Below are 13601 nucleotides of genomic sequence, written 5' to 3'. Positions count from 1 at the left end.
TAGCGGGTGTTATTGCCCATTTGAATAGTACTAAGTTTACCGACTACTAAAGGATGGCTTAGGTTCCGAACTTGGTACTTGCCTATCATATTTTATTCCACTAGTGAGCGTTTAGTGCACTGTGGCCTGAAGCACTGCGAAACAGTTGCACTTGACATGGTACAGACAGACATGTTCAAATTAAAACCACTGACGTTGTCGTGTGACGGACCCCTCGCTAATATATTTTTTTAATTTGTGGCTTAGACGTGTATTTCTTTGGAACAGGAAAAATGTTTCGAGCAAAAAACATATCTTTATATTTTTCACAACATATACAATACAAAGATCCTGCATTTGCTACATTTCTGAGTAGCTCATCAAGTTATGTTTTTCCTTGCGCTGTCAAACTTTTCAATTACAAATGTAAATTTACAAATATATTTGTGCTCAGAGGTCAAGTAAACCACATAACAAATTGCAAACTAAAAAATAGATTTAGTAGCTTACACTAAGGTCCTCATTTGTATCTAAGATCAGTTTTGTATATATTTTCTTGTATTACTGGAACTCCACTGAAAATCATGCTTGTCAATTTATTATATTATGGGTGCACTTCCAATTACCACAACTAATCTGTATCTTCATCGATTTGATAACATTTTTGTTACATTCAAAGATGTTGGTTAATAAGCAATTTCTTCTTTCATAGTCCGATTTGAAATGTTTTGATAAAAAATACACTCCACTCTTAGTGGAATAAGAAACATTTCCTTGCTGCTTAGCAATGATTTTCATTGTTCTTCATGCTTTCCAATCAACATTTATAATTGTATTGCTTAACGCCATTGAAAACCTATACACGTGTTTGAAAGCAGTACATTATATTATTTTGCAACCCCTGTGAATACTGCATGCTTTGTGTTGTGATCACTTTATTCGTAGTCTGCCTGTTGATGTTCTGCCTCTTACTGATGAGCCTGCTCATGAAATACATGTTTGAACAATGTCATAAAGGACGTCTTATTAACATTTTTCAGCAGAACGAAAATGCTGTGTGGTAGATGTATTGTTAACAAGTCCCAGCAATGCAGAGTCTGCTATAATTTTATGCAATATATTTGTGACTCTAGGGAGCTGAATCCTAATAATGTACTGCACCCCAATATTTGGGTCATCCGTATATTTACCTTTGGCAGCTCAGCTCTGGCAGCCATGATCTTGTATTAAGTCACCACTCTCATTGTCATCAGGTCCATAATCTCAAGTAATTAAAATAGAAACTAGGACCACTCCAGTACTGAGTTCTAGATCAAAAAAAGTTAAAGGGTTTTATTGCAAATCTCAATAGAGGCATTACAGAGAAATGCAACATATATTCCATATTCCATGATAGATCATGTACAAAGTACATAGAAATCTGGATTTTTAAGTGGGATGGTCAGCATGCCTGGGAGGAAAAAGGAAAGGTTCTTAATTTAACTGTCCGAATCGCAAAGGAAGCCAACAGCAGCTCTAGTACAAAAGAGAAAGTCTCTCTGTCTGTTGTAAAGATAAAACAGGCCAGTTTTGAGACAACATGGTGTCCCTGGAAAAAAACTGAAAGATTCACACTTCCCTCTTCCTGACCTCTCACCCCGTTTTTAGGTCTCGCCTACGCAGCGCTCTCCCTCTCTCTCTCCATCTATCTTACTCTACCTCTTTACCTCTCTCTACCCCTCTCTCTCTCTCTCTACCCCTCTCTCTCTCTCTACCCCTCTCTCTCTCTCTACCCACCTCTCTCTCTACCCCTCTCTCTCTACCCACCTCTCTCTCTACCCACCTCTCTCTCTACCCACCTCTCTCTCTACACACCTCTCTCTCTACACACCTCTCTCTCTACACACCTCTCTCTCTACACACCTCTCTCTCTACACACCTCTCTCTCTACACACCTCTCTCTCTACACACCTCTCTCTCTACACACCTCTCTCTCTACACACCTCTCTCTCTACACACCTCTCTCTACACACCTCTCTCTCTACCCACCTCTCTCTCTACCCACCTCTCTCTCTCTCTACCCACCTCTCTCTCTACCTCTAAGTGGCAGCCGGCGCCTTATAGCACTGCTTGACCTTTAAAAACAAAAAAAGCAAAAAAAAGCATTGGCATAGCCCATAGGACTCGCCTTTGGGGCCTTATAAGTGTTTAACCATGCAACAGTTAATGTTGTTGCACCAAGGATATTGTGCTGCATAACTAAATACTTATAAGGTCCCAAAAGCGAGACCTATTGGCTATGTCAATGCTTGTTTATTTAATGCAGAGCCTTATCTTAGAGGAAAGGAGGAGGAACGTGCTGGGGAGAGGTGATCTTAAAACCTGTACCCAAGAGGTTAGATGATAGGAGATAAAGACTAGTGATAAGAGAAAAGTTACTTGCAATTAGCCATCCACCATTGGACACTTCAGTGAATTCCTAATGCTTAACCCGCCCACCTGTGTGTGCGATCTCGAAATAATTTACAAGAGACAAAAAGCACTTAACTACATAAACCCCAAAGGGGCATCAACTCTGCTATCTATCCTACGAACATGGCACCATTATGTCATAGGGGGGCCCAATTACTAGACCTCCTAAGTATTAATAACTTTACAAACGTAATGGAGCTCGCAGAAGTGTCGACTAGACCGGGCCATATTGAACCCACCTATAGAGGCAGGGGCTCGACTTCCACTATTGATTATATTTTTACTAATGCCCCTTTAGGGAATTGTGTATTAAAAGCGGAGGTGATTCCCACACTACAGGGGGAATCACAACGCTGTCAATCTAACCCTGAGTTCTATGTCTAGACCAATCTATGATATAGAGTGTGGTGCTAGGGACTTGTCCCCCTCTACTGACAATCTCAGATTGGTCTGGCGTGGAATAGACAACAAAGCCATATTTGGCAGGATGGTAAGAACTCACCCTGAATTGATCGACACTTGTTTGTCGTTTAAGGAACATAACCCGGAGGTAGTCGTCGCCTTCTCACAGCTTTATGCAGGAGTTAAAACCTTGTTGTCTAGGCCTAATAAGAAAGCCCACCTGGACCCAGGTTGGTTCAATGTTGATTGCTCCTCAGCTAATAGAGCCCTGCGCAGGGCACTTGTTAACAAACCCAGAGATAGTTCCCTTATTAAATCACTCAGATTATGTTATAAAAGAGCTATAGCAACTAGAAAGGAGGCAATCATAAGAGAGCATTGGGACAATCTTGCACGGGCCACCGCGTTAAAAAATGGTAAGGATTTTTGGTCGGCCGTTAAAGGCATGAGGTCTCTAGGGAACCCTATGTCTCCTATTAGTTGCAATATCTCTAGTGAGTCTTGGGAAGCGCATTTTAGTAAGATCTATTCTGCTCCGGCTGTACCTATAATCATCAATGAGCATATAATGACTAACAGGGTTTCGATTGACATATCGGAGGTAGAGGAGGCTATCGATCAGAGTCTGGGAGGTAAAGCCCCTGGCCCAGATGGCTTGCCCATCGACCTTATCAAAAGTCACCCTGATTTTTGGGCGCCCCTATTGTTGAATGCTTTTAATAATTTAACTAACTCCCCTATACCCCATACTTGGTCCTCCAGTATTATTGTGCCTATTTTTAAAAAGCGGGACCGCTCAGACCAGAGTTGTTACAGGCCGATCTCCCTGATTGAGAATACGCTGAAAAGTTTGGGGAGGGTCCTGTATAACAAAATTAGGTCATGGGCCGAGGAGTGTCAGATTTTACATCCTTGCCAGTTGGGGTTTAGGAGTAATATCGGTACTGTTGAACAATGCCTCAACCTCAACTTGATTATTGGCAAATATAATGTAGCTAAGAAAACACCTATATATTTGGCATTCATGGATCTCACGTCGGCCTTCGACTTTGTTAACAGGTCTCGGCTGTGGACTACTGTTAGACCTGTCAGCCCTTTGGGTGGTCCCTCATCATCATTATTTATTTTGTCCCACTTTTGCCTCAAACCCTGTTAGCATTTTTCCTTTTTGGGAACCACCAGACTTTTTAGTGTTGATGCAGGGTCAGGGAGCCATTTTCCCTACCCCTGGAACTTCTGTCTGAGGGCCTGAAACACAAAATGGTGGCCACCCATTGTCACCTGTGACATCACTGGAACCTACTAGTACCTTCCAGAACATTCTAGAACCCTGTGACAGTGTGAGGCAGGTTTAGAATGTTGGGAAGCCAGCTCAGAGTTGGCAGTTGGAGTTGGCAGTTGGCACCTGACTGGTGAAGGGAGAGCAGCACAACACTGAAGGAGGAAGGAGTGAGGCAGCAGGGGTGGAAACTTGTGCCTGGAGTGGGGTCCAGAAACCCACCCTTGATACTAGTCCCTACTGACTGAGCCCAGCCTAGAGCCCTGTGTGGGATAAAGTCAAGAAGAACCAACTCAAGGACCTGAACAGCCGGAACAGGCCTTGAAAGTAAAGAACAGCAAGTTCCTGACCTGTCTATTGGTATCTTCCTGGAGTCCGACGCCGAGAAGCCTAGAGACCTGGGGCCGGAGGTGAAGAAGCGGCGCTGACTGGAAAGCAGACGTCGTACCCGGAGCCGCCAGAGGTCGAGAGAGGGCGCCGACGGAGGTCGTGGAGACACCAGAGGTCGAGGAGGAAGTCACCTGAGGTCGAGTGTGCGGCGTCGACGGGGGAGTGAAGTCCGCCCTCCGGAGTCGCCGGAGACCGAGGTGAATCGTGCCGGAGGTCGGGAGTGGAGATCGCACTCCGGAGTCGCCGGAACCTGAAGGGAAGAGCACCGGAGGTCGGGAGTGGAGGTCGCACTCCGGAGACACCCGGAAGTAGGGAGATCGTGTCCCTGTGACGCCGGAGACCGACATCGAATCGAGGCTGCCCAGCGACATCGACCCGAGGCCGGCTAGCGACATCGAACCGGAACCGCCTCACGGCGTCGACACGACTCCGGCGGAGTCGGAAGTTCATAAAGAGGGCAGTAAGTGGAATAGAGGGCGCCTAAGGCCCTGTGGAGCCCTAAGAGACCATCCTAGGGGCTAGAGAGGTGTTAGGACCAGCCTGGGAGTGCCAGGGGTGGACTGAGACTGAGACAGTGACCTGTGTGAGGGGTTGTGTAGTTTGGGAGAGCCATATTCCTAGATTGCCCTTGATCTACCTCAGTTTTAGCCTCAGCCTTATCCAAGCTAGGTGAGACACCCTCAGGCCATCCACATAACCACAAGCTGTGATTGGGCCAAATCAACCCTTAGTACCTCACAAATGTGACCTGATTTGAAAGTGGTCTGATGGCTTATATTTATTGAGAGTATTGTATTCTTTGTATTTATCCTATTTATTGTCTCACAGTATTTATTCCCTCGCAGTATTTATTTGCCTATGTATTTTATGCACATCTATTTATTCATTGATTATTTATGATCTGAGCTTATTTATTTGACCTACCCTTTTTACAGAAGAAGCTTTGTGTACTGTAAGTGTGTTATTATTTATTTAACCTGCAACTAAGAGAAAACAAGATAAACACCGATATATTTTCATAAATTTTTACGGTGTAGTGTCGTTTTTGGAACGGATGCACGCATGGTTATTGTGAGGGTGTGACGTACGCTTAACACGGTGCCTGACCCCCGACCGCTCGAGCCAAGCTACCCCTTGTGCTGGGAAACATCGGGTGACTGCTAACCCCGGTTGCCCGGGGTTTTCTAACATAATTGGTGTTCAGCGGTGGGATAGAGCTGTGCTTGCGTCCACTCGACAATAACTGTGGGTAGTCCATAGGCCTACACCGGGAGTTTTCTCAAAGCGGACTTCCTAATTCTGAGTTTTGTTTTTTCCAAATTTACTCTGGTGGTGGGAGGAGGTATTACAAAAGGTACCCCCCTGCATAGCTTCTGTAAACACCTGTCTTCTATTCTGAGTGGGCAAAATGGAGTTTGTGTTGGAAGATTTGGAAACTTACACTGTGGCCCAACTCAGAGAGTTTTGTCAGCGAGAGGGGGTGTATTGTCCCCCAGGTGCCAAGAAGGCTGAACTCCAGACCAGCTTGAGGGCTTGGGGGGAGGCACGACGGGAGAGTAAGGCTGAGCAGGAGGACAGGGATGGAGAGCCTGATAGCGAGGGGGCTGGGTTGTACCAACCTGAGGTGGGGAACCTGTTAGCGGGGCCCAGAACACTTTCCAGGAAGGGCAGCACTGTCTCTAGCGGTGGCTTATCTGAAGCAGAGTTAACTGACCGGAGGGAGAAAAGACAGCTCACATGGAAGTTGGCGGAGCTGGAGAAAGAGAAGGAGGGACAGAGGATGGCTCACGAGTTGAGGCTGAGGGAAATAGATCACCAGATCCTACAAGTCGGGGCACACACTGTTCCTAGTGGTGGCAGCGAAGGTAGAGAAATCACCAGGGAACCCAAACCCTATCTGCCGAAAGACATAGTAGCTAGCTATAGTGCGGGCGACGATATCGCCAAGTGGCTAGCGGCCTATGAGGTCTCTTTAAGGGCCCATAGGGTGCCAGAGAAGTACTGGGGAGGGGGATTGTACAAATACATGCCTCCAGCTGGTAGGGATGCATTATTGGCCCTAGAGCAGGATGAGCAGACCCACTACCCCACCATGAAAGTGGCGCTCGTAAGAAAGTTTGGACTAACACCCGAGAAGTACAGACCGAAGTTCCGGGGTAGCCACAAACTGGGCACACAGAATTGGGTGGATTTCCTGGACTATGCAAAGAAGGCATTAGAGGGTTGGATTCAGGGCAGTGAGGTGAGGGACTACGAGGGGTTGTTTGATTTAATGTTGAAGGAACACCTGCTCGAAAAATGTTTCCCTGAACTGCGTCAACACCTGGTGGATAGCAAGCTGACCAATCCCCGGAAGCTTTCTGAGGAGGCGGACATTTGGGCTAGTACCCGGGTGTCCACAAGGGGGACTGGAGGGGATACTCAAAAGGCCGGACAGGGCGCCCCCCAGAAGAAAGAGGGAGGGGAAAAGAAAAAGGAGTTCTCTAAAGGCCCCCAAAATAACTTCCAAGGAAAGGGAACAGGATTCACCCCTAGGGCTAACCCACCCAGAAACCCTAATCCTGGCCAGAGTCAGCAGCCAAGGGTTGTCCTTTGCTTCGAGTGCGGTGGCGTCGGACACTATAAGGGAGATGCGAAGTGCCCGAAAAGACCACCCCCTCCCATTGGAGGAAAGGCCCCCGGAGTAGCTAGTGTAGTGCTCGGGGAGGAGATGCCCTTAACTAAGGGAAGGGAGTGGGCGGGTGTCACTTTAGTGTCCCTGGGAGAACGGGAGATGGTTCCTAAGATCCAGGTGCCCGCAAATACCATAAAGTATGGGCAGTGGGTCACCATCAACAGCCAAAGAGGGGAGGCTCTGAGAGACACAGGAGCCAGTATGACTATGGTACGTAGCCAACTGGTGTCTCCAGAGCAGGTAATTCCCGATGTACTCCACCCAGCCGCGATGGCTGACGGCAGAACCGGCCACTATCCGGTGGCCGAGGTTCCCTTTGAATGGGAGGGGGTTGCAGGTTCACTTCGAGTTGCCGTAAGCCCTGCCGTGCCGGTCGATTGTCTACTGGGGAATGACATGGAGCACAATGCTTGGGAGGAGGTGGAATACCGGACTCATGCTGAGATGCTGGGTACACCTGACTGGGCCTGTGTTAGCACAGGGTCCGCGACTACCCGGAGAGGGAGTTTGTTTCGACTGGAGCCTGGAACAAAGGCACAGCCAGCTGCCGACCAAGGGAAGAACCGAGGACAGGAGGAGCCTGCCTCGGCATCCGCGCCCCGTGTGACGGATAGGCCACCGGAGGTGGTGGACCAGGAGTCCGCGGTGGGGGATGTTACCAAACTGGAGGACCTACCCATCCCAGCCGAGTGGCACGTGGAGGGAGGGCCGACCAGGGAGGAATTCTGCAAGGGCCAGAGGGAGTGCCCTACCCTTGAGGGACTGAGGCGACAGGCCGAAGCCCAGGCAGCAGGGAACGTTGAGGGGAACTACAACCTTTACTGGGAGGATGGTCTCCTCTACAGTGAACCCAAGGCACCCCTACATGGATCGTCACGAGCCTTAGTAGTCCCTCAACGTTACAGAGCCTTCCTACTGGAATTGGCTTAGGAGATCCCCTTGGCAGGACACCTGGGGCAAGACAAGACCTTCGCCCATCTTGTCCCACACTTTTATTGGCCTCAAATGAAAGTGTCGTCCGACACCTACTGCCGGACATGTGTGTCTTGCCAAGCCAGTGGGAAAACAGGGGTGAAGCTGAAAGCTCCCCTGGAACCACTTCCTGTCGTTAGCACCCCCTTTGAAAGGGTGGGCATCGACATTGTGGGTCCATTAGATCCGCCTACTACAGCTGGTCACAGGTTTATCCTGGTTCTGGTGGATCATGCCACACGGTACCCAGAGGCTATACCTCTAAGGACCATTACAGCACCTGTTGTGGCTAGGGCCCTGATGGGAATCTTTACCCAAGTGGGTTTTCCCAAGGAAGTTGTGTCCGACAGGGGGACCAACTTCATGTCAGCATACATGCGGGCCATGTGGAAGGAGTGTGGAGTGACCTACCGGTTCACAACTCCTTACCACCCCCAGACCAATGGTCTGGTGGAGAGGTTTAACAAAACCTTGAAAGGCATGATCAGAAGTCTGCCTGAAAGCCTGCGGAGGAAATGGGATGTCCTCCTACCCTGTCTATTGTTTTCTTACAGGGAAGTGCCACAGAAGGGAGTGGGCTTCAGCCCCTTCGAGCTTTTGTATGGGCACCCTGTGCGTGGACCTCTCAGCCTGGTGAGAGACGGATGGGAAAGAACTCCCAGAAAGCTTCCCCAGGACGTGGTGAGCTACATGCTGGCCTTCCGAAGCCAAATGGCTAAGTTGTGGAAGCAAGCTTCTGACAACTTGGAGGCCAGCCAAGCAGTAATGAAGGCGTGGTATGACCACAACGCTCACCCGGTGGAATTGGAGCCTGGCCAGAAGGTGTGGGTGATCGAACCAGGAGAGCTTAGCGCCCTCCAGGATCGCTGGTCAGGACCCTTTGAGGTATTGGAGAAGAAGGGTAAGGCTACCTACTTGGTGGATCTTAAGACCCCTCGTCAGCCCCTACGGGTGCTGCATGCCAACCGCCTCAAACCACACCACGAGAGGCCCGAAGTCATTTTGATGATGGTGACTGACGGAGCAGAGGACGTGGAAAGCGAGCCTCTCCCCGTTTTATTTGCGTCTCAAGAGAAGGATGGGTCGGTGGAGGGAGTGATTCTCTCCCCATCTCTAACTCCTGAACAGCAGGAGGACTGCCGCCAGGTCCTGGGACAGTACTCTTCTTTGTTCTCCCTTGTTCCGGGTAGGACTCACCTGTGCGTCCATGATGTGGACACAGGAGACAGCCCACCTGTGAAGTCCAAGATCTACCGGATGTCAGACAAGGTGAAGGCCAGCATTCACAGTGAAGTCACTAAGATGCTGGAGCTAGGAGTGATCGAACCTTCCAGCAGCCCCTGGTCCAGTCCGGTGGTGCTAGTACCAAAAGCCGCACCACCGGGTGCCCAACCGGAACTGAGGTTCTGTGTGGACTACCGGGGACTGAACTCAGTAACCAAGACTGATGCTCATCCGATCCCAAGGGCGGATGAATTGATTGACCGGCTGGGAGCTGCCCAATATCTAAGTACCTTTGACATTACTTCTGGGTACTGGCAGATCTCTCTGACTGACGGAGCTAGGGAAAGGTCAGCCTTCTCCACGCCCAAAGGCCACTACCAGTTCTGTGTGATGCCCTTTGGGCTCAAGAACGCACCTGCCACGTTTCAGCGTCTGGTGAACCAGATCCTCACTGGAATGGAGAGTTTCTCTGCTGCTTATCTGGATGACATAGCCGTCTTCAGTAACAGCTGGGAGGATCATTTGCGTCACCTGCAAGCTGTTCTCCAGGCCCTGAGACAAGCTGGTTTAACGATCAAGGCCAGCAAGTGCCAGATCGGGCAGGGGTCGGTAGTGTACCTTGGACACTTGGTGGGTAGGGGAGCGGTGCAACCCCTCCAGGCGAAGATCGAGGCCATCATGGCCTGGGAACCCCCCAAGACTCAGACTGAGGTCCGAGCTTTTCTGGGCCTCACCGGATATTACCGCCGCTTCGTGAAGGGATACGGTACCATTGTGGCCCCCCTCACGGAGCTTACGTCCAAGAAACAACCTCGACGGGTAGTCTGGACGGAGGCTTGTCAGCAGGCCTTTGTGAAACTGAAGCAAGCCATGTGCGAGGCCCCGGTCCTACGGGCCCCAGACTTTTCCAAGGAGTTCATTGTCCAGACGGATGCATCGGAACATGGCATTGGGGCAGTGTTATCGCAACTCAATGAAGAGGGTCTGGATCAACCCGTGGTCTTCCTATCCCGGAGACTACTTCCCAGGGAACAGAAGTGGAGTGCAATAGAGCGTGAAGCCTTTGCAGTGGTATGGGCTCTGAAGAAGCTGCGGCCATACCTGTTTGGCACGCACTTCCTAGTTCAGACCGACCACAGACCCCTTCGTTGGCTGATGCAGATGAAGGGGGAGAATCCCAAGTTGTTAAGGTGGTCTATCTCCCTACAGGGAATGGACTTTCAGGTGGAACATCGGCCTGGAGTGGACCACGCCAATGCAGACGGTCTCTCAAGGTATTTCCGCCTTAGTGATGAGAACTCCCAAGGGGTTGGGTAGCTCTCCCCACTTTCAGCTGGGGGGGGACGCGTGTTAGACCTGTCAGCCCTTTGGGTGGTCCCTCCTCATCATTATTTATTTTGTCCCACTTTTGCCTCAAACCCTGTTAGTATTTTTCCTTTTTGGGAACCACCAGACTTTTTAGTGTTGATGCAGGGTCAGGGAGCCATTTTCCCTACCCCTGGAACTTCTGTCTGAGGGCCTGAAACACAAAATGGTGGCCACCCATTGTCACCTGTGACATCACTGGAACCTACTAGTACCTTCCAGAACATTCTAGAACCCTGTGACAGTGTGAGGCAGGTTTAGAATGTTGGGAAGCCAGCTCAGAGTTGGCAGTTGGAGTTGGCAGTTGGCACCTGACTGGTGAAGGGAGAGCAGCACAACACTGAAGGAGGAAGGAGTGAGGCAGCAGGGGTGGAAACTTGTGCCTGGAGTGGGGTCCAGAAACCCACCCTTGATACTAGTCCCTACTGACTGAGCCCAGCCTAGAGCCCTGTGTGGGATAAAGTCAAGAAGAACCAACTCAAGGACCTGAACAGCCGGAACAGGCCTTGAAAGTAAAAAACAGCAAGTTCCTGACCTGTCTATTGGTATCTTCCTGGAGTCCGACGCCGAGAAGCCTAGAGACCTGGGGCCGGAGGTGAAGAAGCGGCGCTGACTGGAAAGCAGACGTCGTACCCGGAGCCGCCAGAGGTCGAGAGAGGGCGCCGACGGAGGTCGTGGAGACACCAGAGGTCGAGGAGGAAGTCACCTGAGGTCGAGTGTGCGGCGTCGACGGGGGAGTGAAGTCCGCCCTCCGGAGTCGCCGGAGACCAAGGTGAATCGTGCCGGAGGTCGGGAGTGGAGATCGCACTCCGGAGTCGCCGGAACCTGAAGGGAAGAGCACCGGAGGTCGGGAGTGGAGGTCGCACTCCGGAGACACCCGGAAGTAGGGAGATCGTGTCCCTGTGACGCCGGAGACCGACATCGAATCGAGGCCGCCCGCCGACATCGATCCGGAACCGCCTCACGGCGTCGACACGACTCCGGCGGAGTCGGAAGTTCATAAAGAGGGCAGTAAGTGGAATAGAGGGCGCCTAAGGCCCTGTGGAGCCCTAAGAGACCATCCTAGGGGCTAGAGAGGTGTTAGGACCAGCCTGGGAGTGCCAGGGGTGGACTGAGACTGAGACAGTGACCTGTGTGAGGGGTTGTGTAGTTTGGGAGAGCCAGATTCCTAGATTGCCCTTGATCTACCTCAGTTTTAGCCTCAGCCTTATCCAAGCTAGGTGAGACACCCTCAGGCCATCCACATAACCACAAGCTGTGATTGGGCCAAATCAACCCTTAGTACCTCACAAATGTGACCTGATTTGAAAGTGGTCTGATGGCTTATATTTATTGAGAGTATTGTATTCTTTGTATTTATCCTATTTATTGTCTCACAGTATTTATTCCCTCGCAGTATTTATTTGCCTATGTATTTTATGCACATCTATTTATTCATTGATTATTTATGATCTGAGCTTATTTATTTGACCTACCCTTTTTACAGAAGAAGCTTTGTGTACTGTAAGTGTGTTATTATTTATTTAACCTGCAACTAAGAGAAAACAAGATAAACACCAATATATTTTCATAAATTTTTACGGTGTAGTGTCGTTTTTGGAACGGATGCACGCATGGTTATTGTGAGGGTGTGACGTACGCTTAACACGGTGCCTGACTCCCGACCGCTCGAGCCAAGCTACCCCTTGTGCTGGGAAACACCGGGTGACTGCTAACCCCGGTTGCCCGGGGTTTTCTAACAACTACCCTTTTAAACTATGGCCTGGATGAGTCCCTTGTATCCTTTTTAGCTTATTTGCATAAAGACCTACACGCCCGGGTGCGCATAAGCAGGGACGGGGAGGTCTCAAAAATTATTGAAGTTGGTAGAGGGTTCAGGCAAGGATGCGTCCTGGCCCCTCTTTTATTTATCTTGTATATCAACGATTTGAATAAGTCTCTGATAACATTGACCCAAGACGTCCCACGCATTAACGGCAATAAACTTCCGGCCCGGTTATATGCCGATGACGCGGTGCTGATGGGCCGCACCCCAAAAGCCCTTCGCATTTTGGTGCGTGGTTTTGTAGAGTTTATGGCCGCCTTGGATTTATGCACTAATTTCCAAAAATCTTTTTTAATGGCGTGTGGGTCAAAGAAGTATTTTAAGTCATCAATAGTTTTAAATTCTAATAGTTTACAGAGCACTCGCACTTTCCCATATCTTGGTCTGGTATTTGCCTCAAATGGATTATGGGCGGACCATGTGGCTTATTGCAGGAGGAAGTTCACAAACTCTACTAACACGATACTCAGGCTATCAAAGCCGCGGAATACAGAGGTGGTGTCTGCCACTGTTAAAATTTTTAGACTCCAATGTATACCTATTGCCACTTATGGCGCTGAAGTTTGGGGACATACTGATAGTGGAATCATCCAGGATGAGGCGAATAGATTCTGTCGTAAAATCCTGGGTGCACCTATTTTTTCTTCTAAATATGCCTGTCACTGTGAACTTAACCTGCCATATATTGAAGATTACATTAAGGCTCGCCAAGCATTATTTTGGCTGAGAGTTTGGAGAAATCCCGCGGCCCAACTAACCAGAGAGATAATGTCAGACGGTTTGAAATGTGATAAGGGAATGAACATACCTTGGTTGGCAGCGGTACACAAAAGTTTATCCAGTGTGAATTGCGAACACTTATTTTTAAATCCTTTAGACCTCAGCACTATTAGCAGTAAATCCCTTCAGATGGCTATCTATGCATTCTATAGGGATGCCAGATTGGATGAAGAGCGCAAGAAAGTGTCAGTCGCTAGGTATATGTGTATTGAGAATGTTTCACGTACACCTTCTAGCTATTTATTAAAACCAATTAGTAG

At 49.3% G+C, this 13601-nt stretch overlaps 1 protein-coding gene across 1 annotated transcript in view; it reads right to left on the bottom strand.

Moving 5' to 3' along the window:
- Positions 1-13601, bottom strand: part of PLBD2 (phospholipase B domain containing 2) — a 176524-nt gene that overhangs the window by 117730 nt on the left and 45193 nt on the right. The gene's annotated exons all lie outside the window — the stretch shown is intronic.

The sequence above is a fragment of the Triturus cristatus genome, chromosome 11 (assembly GCF_964204655.1).
Source record: "Triturus cristatus chromosome 11, aTriCri1.1, whole genome shotgun sequence".
Taxonomy (NCBI): Eukaryota; Metazoa; Chordata; class Amphibia; order Caudata; family Salamandridae; genus Triturus; species Triturus cristatus.
Note: the sequence above shows the minus strand (reverse complement) of the source record. Positions and strands in the feature narration are given on the sequence as shown.